Source organism: Orcinus orca, chromosome 5 (assembly GCF_937001465.1).
Source record: "Orcinus orca chromosome 5, mOrcOrc1.1, whole genome shotgun sequence".
NCBI classification, from domain to species: Eukaryota; Metazoa; Chordata; class Mammalia; order Artiodactyla; family Delphinidae; genus Orcinus; species Orcinus orca.
Window position 1 is genome coordinate 146,241,621 of NC_064563.1, and position 11,042 is coordinate 146,252,662.

Below are 11,042 nucleotides of genomic sequence, written 5' to 3' on the forward strand. Positions count from 1 at the left end.
TTAAAATTCTCGTTCTCATTCTCTCTCATTCACCACATGAATAAGCTAAGCTAATCTCTGACAAGTGAGCTGCCCTCACTGGCATCTGAAGAAAACACCTGAGCGCACTGGGGTGGGTGAGGATGGGCACCCAGAAATGCAAGGGGGCAGGTTCTCTGCCTTCCTGATGGTACCCGGCCTAGCGAGCAAGGTGCTCAAGGATGCTTGATGAACATACGAGCGAGTGAGTGAAGAAAGAACAGTTAAAAGGCAGGTACTTGGAATGTGGTTTATGCCGCCAACCTAGAGGAATCATTGGGTCTACTGCTCTGGTTTTCAGCTGAAAGGGTTGCTAGCATTGCATTCAAATTGATTTCAAGGAGGCTTGGAAGAGTGAACGAGAAGGGAAATGCACGGGTCTCCCCACAGGTCAGACCACTCATTTCTGATAGGATTTCACAAAAGCCCCTGGGAAGAAACTTGCGGTATTTTCTCCATCCTCTGTGACAAGCCGCTGTCCATCACTTCAGCTAAATAGATTCTCCAAGTGTTTGTCTTTAGGAAAAATACAACTGCTTTTGTTCAGAAATGAAGGGGCATAAAGAAGGCACATGTGATTGCAGAAAAGACCAAAAAGGGTATTTTTCTCCAGTTATGAAGGGTATTTTTTTTCTCCTGTTATGAAGGGTATTTTTTTCTCCTGTTATGAAGGGTGTTTTTTTCTCCTGTTATGAAGGGTATTTTTTTCTCCTGTTATGAAGGGTATTTTTTTCTTCTGTTATGAAGGGTATTTTTTCCGTCTGTTATGAAGGGTATTTTTCTCCTGTTATGAAGCTGCAAAAGCAGCTTCGCCACTGGAGGCAGTCAGGCCGCCACCCCGTACAGCTGTTACACGCCTGCTGATGAATGAGGGGCCGCGAGGTCAAGCAGCCCCTGGGGAGAGGGGCGAGAGAACGCTAACCCACGAGGTCTGCAATTCTTCGTTTATTAGCCGTGTCATCCTCGCTGACCGCGGCCTAGCCTGTGAGTTGCCGTTTATCACCTGCTGTGCCCACAGGGCGGACGGGCAATACTCTGAGCTGCCGGTGCAGTTGGTCGCTTCCAACAAGCACTGCTTCCTGGGCAGCTGAAGGGAGCCCCCAACTCAAGGCGAGGCACCTGGGTCTGATCCTTCCTGGGTCCAGGTGAGGCTATGCACACAGCACCGTAGCTCTCGGGGCCTCCACGGCCTGGGCCCCTCCCAGCAGCTCCAGCAGGATCTTCTGTGGTTCCTTTAAATTCCCCACAAGGAGACCCTCGTCATCACAGCCGGGGCGGGGTAGGGTGTGGGTCACTCAGTGACCCACCAGTCCACAGGCTGTATCCAAAGCCCCAGGACATTTCCAGCTCAGGGCCTGCACCCACCCTGGGACACCCTCCAAGCCCACAGCCTGCCCGCCACCCCGCCCCCGCATTCCCACATCTCGGGAGGCATCATTCAAAGCCAGCAAGTGAACTGTTTTCTCTGCAGGCAGACTTGTCTGGCCTCAGGCTGATCCGGCCTGAATTGCTGAGGGCCCCACTGGATCAGCAGGTGTCTGGACAGGCCAAAGCGATCCAGAAGAGGTCTGCCGCACACAGAGAGTTCTCCCAGCACTGGGCTGCTCAGGAACCACGTGGGCTCCGTGAAATTAGCTTCTCTTTGATCTTATAACCAAGAAAAACGATCTCTTTTTTTTTTTGGCCATGCCACACAGCTTGTGGAACCTTAGTTCCCCAACCAGAGACTGCACCCGGGCCCTCGGCAGTGAAAGCGCTGAGTCCTAATCTCTGGACCACCAGGGAATTCCCCAAATGATCATTTTTTAAATGAACCTTTTTATTTTGAGATAATTGTAGGTTCCCTTGCTGTTGTAAGAAAGAACACAGAGGGATCCCATGTGCACTTACCCAGATTCCCCCCCGCCACGGTAACACCTTACAGAACTCTGTACCGAATCACCACCGAGCTGTTGACTAATGCAGTCCGGACACAGAACATTCCATTCCCACAAGGAGCCCTCTGCTGCCCTTTATAGCCTCCCCCTCTTTCCTTCCACCCCACCCCCTCCTTAACCCCTGACAATCACTAGTCTGTCCCCCATCTCTAAAAGTGTGTCACTTCATGGATGTTCTATAAACGGAATCACACAGCATGTGACCTTTGGGCTTATTTCATCCAGCACCATATTCTCTGGAGGGTCATCCAGGTCCTTGTGTGTCTCAGGAACTTGTTGCTCTTTACGGCTGAGCAGTGCCCCACGGCTGGATGGGTCACAGTTCGTTTACCTGTTCACCTCTTGTAAGGCATCTGGGCTGATTCCAGGTTTCGGCTGTTACGAATAAAGCGGCTACATCCATTCACCAGCAGGTTCTGCATGAGTCTGACGTTTCATCTCTCTGGGACGAACGCCCCGGAGTGTATTTATTAGGTCATATGCCGGGGTTCGCCTGCTTTTCTAAGAAACAGTCAAAACGTTTTCCAGAGTGGCTATACCTATACTTTCCCAGTAGCAATGTCCAAGGGATCCAGTTTCTCCACACTTTCTTTAGTATTTGGTATTGTCACTGTTTTCTTTTACTTTAGTGAGAGCCCCTTGTAGCTCTGACTTGCATGTCCACGATGCCTGAGGTGTTGAACAGCTGAAAAGACGTGCTCTGCGGATGCTTATTGGTAAAATGTGTGCCCCTGTCTTCCGCTCACTTTCACATCTGTTTGGGGATTGTTGTTGTTTCATTGTTTTATTTTTTATTGCAGTCTAGTTGACTTAAAATGTTGTGTTAATTTCAGGCGTACAGCAAAGTGAATCAGTTATACAAATGTTGATACAGATACCCACCTTTTTTTTTTTTTAGATTCTTTTCCTATATAGGCCATTACAGAGTATTGAGTGGCATTCCCTGTGCTTGTTTGATTGTTTTTAGTGTTGAGTTTTGGAAGTCCTTTGTATATTCCAGATACTAGTCTTCCGTCAGATATGCGGTTTACAAACATTCTCGCCCAGTCTGCTGCTTGTCTTGTCATCCTAACAGCATCTTTCACAGAGCGAACATTTTGAACTCTGATGAAGTCCAATTTATCAACATTTCCTTCTGCCAATCTCGGTTTTGACATCAATTCTAGGAACTGTCTGCCTAGCCCTAAATCCTGAAGGTTTTCTTCTGTTTTTTCTCTAAGCGTCTTACAGTTTTACATGTTAATCCATGGCCCATTTTGAGTTAACCTTTATATGCTTAGGTTGAGGTTCACTTTTTCACCCTGTGGATGCCCAGCGCCCTTTGTTGACAAGACTGTCCTCCTCCATGGAATTGCTTTTGCACTATTGTCAAAAATCAGTTCGGCATATTTGTGTGGGTCTATTTCTGGGTTCTCCGCTCTGTTCCACTGATCTCTGTGTCTATCCCTCCACCAATACCACAGTCTCAATATAATAAGTCTTAAAATCAGATAGACTGATTCCTCTCATTTTATATTTCTTCAAATATATTTAGGAGGGTTTTTTTACCTTACCATATAAATTTTAGAATAATCTTTTCTGTATCTATAAAATATTGCTCAGATTTTGACAGGAATTGCATTAAACATGTTTTTCAATTTGGGGAGAACTGACATCTTTACTTCGTAGCTCACCTCCTGCAGGCCTTGGTGTGGGGCATTGGCCCATCTGGTCAGGAGCCTGGCTAGTTTGGGTAGTTGTTGCCATGGTTATCTCAGTGCCACACTGATCTCCTGGCCCAGGAAGCTCTGTCTACGTGTTCTACTGATTACTGAGAAAGCAGCGCAGAAATCTCCAGGTGTAACTGTGGTTAGTTTATTTCAGTTCTTTCAGGTTTTTCTTCATGTAGTTTGAAGCTCTGTTATTAGGACTGTGATGTTTTCCTGATAGTTTCCTGATAGTCTGACCCCTTCATTTTTCATGTAATGTCCTTCTTTATCTCTAGTAACAATTCTTGTACTGAAATCGACTTTGTCTGATATTAATATCGACACACCAGCATTTTTTTCATCTGTGTCTGCACAGTATATGTTTTTCCATCCTTTTAATCTGTCTTTATACTTAAAATGGCTTCTTCTAGACAGCATATAGAGAATAGTATTCATAACACATGAAACAGAATATTTTTTAAAGAGGCAGAATATTTTAAAAAGCAAACAAAAATTTTAGATCTATTTGTTATGATTCATTGAAATAAAAAATTAACACAGTGATTATACAGTAGACCAGAAACAGCTGAAGAGAGAATTAATGAACTGGAAGCTTGACCTGTAACACAAGCCGATAAAGGCTGAAAAATATTAAAGAAAACTTTAGACAAGGAAGATAGAATGAGATGCTGTAATAGATATTTTCTAAGAAGGACAGAATAGAAGGCATGGAAGAGGCAATATTCAAAGATAAGAGAATTTTCCAGATTTGAAAAAAGTGTACAAAACTGTGCTTTTGGGCTTCCCTGCCGGCGCAGTGGTTAAGAATCTGCCTGCCAATGCAGGGGACACGGGTTCGAGCCCTGGTCTGGGAGGATCCCACATGCCGTGGAGCAACTAGGCCCGTGAGCCACAACTACCGACCCTGCGCGTCTGGAGCCTGTGCTCCGCAACAAGAGAGGCCGCGATAGTGAGAGGCCCGCGCACCGCGATGAAGAGTGGCCCCCGCTTGCCACAACTAGAGAAAGCCCTCGCACAGAAACGAAGACCCAACACAGCAAAAATAAATAAATAAATTACTAAACTCCTGCCCCCAACATCTAAAAAAAAACAAAACTGTGCTTTTGTGAGATATTGCGTTTCAAGCTAGTTATAAATAAGAGTGGTTTAAAGATGATAGAGACTGGTTTTCTGTCATGTTAAGACGTCTGGAGATCAGCAGTTGTGGGTCAAATGTGAAATAAGCCTCTTGCCAGCCTCACAACTCCGCAAGGACCCAGGAGTGTCCCTTTGAAATGCAATCACCGAGGAGGTTAAGACCCCATCTCTCAGTTTCCTAGGACGAGAGACGGCCAAACCTCAGCTGGCACCCGACTCCACGACACAAACCCTACCTCCAGTCATAAAGGTAGAAGAAATTGAGCCATTTCATCTTAGAAATGTGAATATAATGGGTTATAGTTACTTAGCTACATGCAAGAGAAAGATTCCTCCTTTGCAGTCTCTGTAACAGATTATCTGGGATGCACATCACATCGTAGCTAAATGCTTGTTCAATAATAAAATCGCTTTCTTGTTCTCCTACCTTTATGGAGATGGTTTGTGGACTGGGAGGAGATTTTGTCTTTCTTTCTATTTCCCCAGCATAGTTCTGAGCTAGCAGAGCAGCTGCTCCTCTGATCAGAGCTCCAGGTCCTTTTGTGCTTCTTCTTCACCATCCTTGATATGTGGCATCATGGAAATAAATGAAACCCACTCGAATGAGAAAGCAAAGGCTATTCATTCAGAGCTGGCTGTAGCAAGGGGGTCAGAGCTCCCAGGCAGATAGAGGTGGGGGAAAGCTTCACACGGAGAAAACGGAAGGCTCCAGGTGTGCCCTGATGGAGGCTGTCGGTGTGGGAAGCTGCAGGCAGGCTCACTAGAAGTGGGGGTCCTATGTGATTCTTTAGGGGTGCATATTTGGCTTTCTCTGGTTGGTCCCAGATTGCAAGCAGGAACAAAATTTAGGGACGCTGTCAGTTGTTAATCAAGTCCTGGACATTTGGGGCCCATTGTTGCAAGGGTTATTATTTGGTTTCCTGAACCATTTACTAGAGATAGCAGTCTGAATTCATACATGTCTGACTTACAGCAGTCTGGCTGTAAGATAAAGGGTTGGTTTCCTCTACAGGTCCCTACAGTTTGTGGGTCAGCATTCTTTTTTTATATATGATCTGGCCGTTGTCCACTTACACATTTAGTCTCAGCATTCATCATCAAGGTCACCTCACAGTCCCAATATGGTCACAGTAGATCCAGCCATTGTGACTGCATTCCAGGCAGAAAGAAGGTAGGCAGAAGGGCAAAGAGTACGCCTCCCAGGTGAGTCCCTTTGCAGGACGTTTTGTTATGAGGTTCTTCCCAAATACATTTGCTTAGATTTTTCCAGTCCTCCCTACGTTCAGGGAGGCAGGGAAATGTGATTGCTTACTAGGCATAAGGGTGCTCCCCCAAAAGGAGACCTTGTGCTAAAGGAAAAAAACGGAGAATGGATACAGAACAGGCAACCGACAACCTCTTTTATACCTTCAGATTGAAAAAATGGAAGAATAAATCCATCTAAAAAACATTTATGAAAAATGCATCACTGAGCGTAGTCTTGAATGTATTCTTCAATATGAAATATTGGTTTTATGACAATTATTTCATGTTAATAAAGAGCTGGTTGATCAGAACTCTTCATAGTCAAGGTCACAGGCTTAAAACATACTCCCCGTTGCCTTCTCAAAAGGCCCCTTTCTGCATCTCTCCATCCCCAGGGCACTGAGGCAGAGAGAGAACAGTCTGAATATGCTGATATGAACACAAATTGAAAACTGCTCAACTACAACGGATTGGTTCAAAGAAACCATAAATTCAGGGAATTGGCCATTCGGCAAATTGGCTCTTAAGATAATTAATTGGCTTTTAGCAATTGCCGGAGAGCGAAGCGCGAGTTCACGCAGAAGAGCCCATCGTGATGGGGGGGTGGGGGGGAGTCGTCTGTCAAAGGCTCCCAGGGGCTTTCCTGCGGCTTGGAGGGTCCTCCCCACGCTCAGGGGAGGTCCCAAGGGCTGGAAAGTTGACTCCACTGCACGGCCATCACTCCCTCTGAAGTGGGTAATTTATGTCCTCTGGAAGCAAGGAAATGAGTCCTTTGCACATTTGAGACCGAGTGTGCTTTTAAGACGGGGCCCCTTGGCAGCCAGGGAAGCAGGATAAGCCTCGCTGGGGAGAACACTGTCACAGGAGGAAATGGGCCAAAACGGGGGGCATCCCAGCCTCCCCTGCGGCTCCCCGGGGAAGGCAGCTTTCCAGCCAATGCAACCAAAGTTCTCAGGACACGAGAGCGACCCTCATGTGCCTTTCCCTCCCCTGCGAAGGGTCCAGATGCTGCAAATACCCACGTGCACATACACACACGCGCGCGCGCCTGCACCCACCCACAGGCGTACACGTGCCCGCACACACGCACACGTCCGCCGCGCTTGCCTGTCCTTCCCTGGGGTTTTCAATTTTCTCGGCTGCTAGGAATGGATTAGGAGGGGCTTTCCATTTCTGCTCGGTGTGATTTGCCCTGCACTTTCCTCAGCTGCAGTGCCATCCGCACAGCCTGTCCCCCCCAGGTGAGGTGCAGTTTCCCACCTGACTCGGGGAACACGCAGGGTCCTCCTGCCACCAAGTCTCGCACAGAAAAAATTTTTTTCAGTTCCTCCGTCAGAAATGTATTTTTTTCCATTAAGGAATTGTCCATCATTAAAATGCAAAATGGGAAGCAGGAGGATGTTTCAAGCGGTAACTTCCAATCTACAAAGAAAAAAATCTAAAGTGCTTTATAATCCTGGGAAAACAGGGAAAATGGAAAACCTCAGGGGGAAAAGGAAAGTCTTGTCTGGTCCTGCTTTGATTGAAGGGTTGGAAGCAAGAATATTTAGAAGGCAAAATAGGAAATTAATGGACTGGAAGCTTTTTACGGGTAAAGAAAAAAAGTTGATGAGTTGATGCGTCATTGACAATTCAGTGGGGATTAGTCCTCTGATCACACCTGACTGCACTCAACAAGAGGGGATTTGGAAGGAAGAGATCCCATCATTGTCAACCTGGAAGGGCCAGAAAAGCGCGTTTCTTCGAGTGCCCCTGTGGGGATTTCACTGGGAAACCGCTGGCTCGCTGTGGGGAGGGGCCTCGGGGGTGGTGATAAGGAGGGCGCTTGCGTGGAAGGTGGCGAAGATGGGCTCCCATGGCACCAGCCACAGGCTTTCCGATGCCCAGTTGGCCACGGGGCGGCAATTTCCGCTAGACCAGCAGGGACCGTGGGCTTTGCCTCAGAAGCCAGGCGGCCAGGTCCAAATTCAGGATGGATTATTGCTAACCTCTGGGGCCTCAGCTGCCCTGCTTTAAAGGAGGGGTCAGCATGACATTCATCTGGTCGTGAGGGTTAAATAAGAGTTCATGAAACCCCACTGGAGGAGTTCAAAGAGTTCCAGGTCGAGCCCCTCCGCACACCAGAAGGTGATGTGCCTCAGCCCCTTGGGGACAGAAGTCCTGGGCTCAGGACCCCTCTGGACCTTGCCCGGGCTACCTCGTCCCCTGGCCGTCCATCTGCATCCCTTACGACAAATAGGCGAATGTAAGTAAAGCGTTTCCCTGAGTCCTGTGAACTGTCCTTGCAAATTATCAAACCGAAAAGGGGGTTGCGGGACCCCCTGATTTGTAGCCAAGCCAGACAAGCTTGTGGGACCTGGGGACCCACTCCTTGGGGTCCGCATCCACAGTGGGGGCCGTCTCGTGGGGCCGAGCCCTCAGCCTGTGAGATCTGCACTAACTCCGGATACCTGGCATCAGGACAGTTGAATTACAGGACAGCTGGTGTCAGGGTTGGAGAACAGGCTGGAGTGGGGAATAAACCCACACATTCGGTGTCAGAGCGAAGAGTAGTGAGTTGAAAACAGAAGCTTCCTTTTACGTAGAGACTGAAAGCAGCCTGGTGGTTGCCAGGGGCTGGGGGTTTGGGGACGGGGAGTGACGGCTTAGGGGGTGTGAGGGTCTCTTTTGGGTGATGAAATATTTGGAACTAGAGGAGGTGGCGACTGCTCAGCACCGTGAATGCACTAAACGTCACTGAATTGTACTCTTCCAAATGGTTAGTGAATATATATATTTTTAATGAGTCGTGGTCTCTGCTCTCAAGACTCAATCTAGTTGAGAAGAAAAAGCATAGATTCATCACAGTTTGTCACTGCAGGAAGCAAGGGGGAAGAACACCAATTCCAGCCCATTCTCTGCTGCCACCTCCACCCCTCCTCTTGACCCGACCTCCCCCGACCTAGAACAGAACATTCCGAGGTGCCCACAGAGCTTCCCAGGCAATATCCCCCTCACCCTGACTCACCCCTTCCTGACACCTGCTTGCAGATATGTTGTTCCTCATTCTCTGGATTAAGAGTTTTTTTATTCCATTTTTTCTCTCTCCTCTTTAAGAGTTACGTACTTACTCTATGTCTAGTCTTTCAGCGGCGCCATTATGTTTTTAACTGTACACTCAGATTAACGAAATCTAAAGTGATTAACTCTACCCTCCTGCAAAATGCAAACATCTCAGGATCTTTCACTCCGATTGCCCCTTTCGTTTGTGTGTCATTTTTGCCCAGTGTTTTGGGGTCTACCTGTGTGCTTTAACAGCCCAAAGTAGACTTTGACCATTATCCTTATTTTTCAAAGTCCATACTTGTGTATGTTTACCAAATCCTCTGCTCACTTCTGTACCTGGCTGTCCAGCTCCTTTCATGGTAAACTCCCTTTGTTTTCTCTTGTTTGAAAATGTCTTTGTTTCCTGCAGGCTTGTGAAGGATGATTTAGCCCAGGACCTACAGCCCTAGGTTGGCACTTATTTCCTTCTCTCAGCACTTTGTTCTGCTACGTTCTCGCCATATACGTTGCTGTTGAGATGTCCGCTGTTAGACCATCACCATCCAGGTTATTTAGCTTTTCTCTCGGCATGCTTTAAGACTGGTACATGGGCGAAGTGGGAAGGCCACAGAGGAGTGAGGCAGAGATCAGGCAAGAGACGTTTAAGATGAACACAAGGGCTTCCCTGGTGGCACAGTGGTTGAGAGTCTGTCTGCCGATGCAGGGGACGTGGGTTCGTGCCCCAGTCCGGGAAGATCCCACATGCCGCGGAGCGGCTGGGCCCGTGAGCCATGGCCGCTGAGCCTGCGTGTCCGGAGCCTTTGCTCCGCAACGGGAGAGGCCACAGCAGTGAGAGGCCCGCGTACCAAAAACAAAACAAAAAAAAAAGCAATTATTGATAAGGAGGTACTTACTTCTGTCATTTTGCTACTTGTTTTCTATATGCCCTATAGCTTTTTTGTCCCTGATCTCCTGCATTACTGTCGTCTTTCATGTTTAGTTGATTTCTTGTCATGAAATGTTTAAATTCCTTTCTCATCCCCTTTGGTGTATATCCTATAGCTATTTTCTTTGTGATTACCATGAGGATTACACTTAGCATCCTAAAGTTGTAACACTCTAATTTGAATTTGTAGCAGCTTAACTTCAATAACATACAAAAATTCTGCTCCCTTACAGCTCCATCCCCACTCCTTTTCCTTGTCAATTTCACAAAAAATTACATCTTTATACATTGTGTCTCACAGGGCCCTCAGGCTCTGTTCACTTTTCTTCAATCTTTTTTTTTTTTCCTCTTCCTCAGACTTGATAATTTCAACTGTCTTACCTACAATAGCACTGCTTCTTTCTTCTGCTCAAATCTGCCTTTGAATTCATCTAGTGAACTTTTCATTTCGGTTATAAGCTCCAGGATTTATTTTTGGCTTCTTTTTAGGTTTTCTTTATTGGTCTCGATTTAGGTCTATTTATTGATATTTCCATTTTGTTTGCATATCATTTTCTTGCCTCTCTCCAGATCCTCCTCTAGTCCTTTGAGCCATCTTTAAGGCAGTTGCTTTAAAGTCTTTGTTTAGTAGATCTGCCCTCAGGTCTCTCAGAGACAGTTCCTGTTGATTTTTTTTTTCCTTTGAATGGACCCTGTGTCCCTGTTTCTTTGAATGCCTTGTAATTTTTTGTTGAAAACTGGACATTTGGATCTAATAACGTGGTAGCTCTGAAAAGCAGATTCTTCCCTCTTTCCCCGTGTTTGCTGGGTTTTGTTGTTGATTTGTTTATTGTTGTTGCTGGGGTTTTTTTTGGAGTACAGTTTCTTTACAATGTTGTGTTACTTTATGCTATACCACACGTATACATATATCCCCTCTAAAAATATGGAACGCTTCACGAATTTGCATGTCATCCTTGCTCAGGGGCCATGCTAATCTTCTCTGTACCATTCCAATTTTAGTATATGTGCTGCCGAAGAAGGCAC

At 46.6% G+C, this 11,042-nt stretch overlaps 1 non-coding gene across 1 annotated transcript; it reads right to left on the reverse strand.

Moving 5' to 3' along the window:
* Window positions 1-10,935: 10,935 nt before the first annotated feature.
* LOC117199338 (U6 spliceosomal RNA) lies at window positions 10,936-11,042 on the reverse strand. Its single transcript, XR_004480565.1, has one exon. It is a non-coding gene; the product is annotated as a U6 spliceosomal RNA (small nuclear RNA).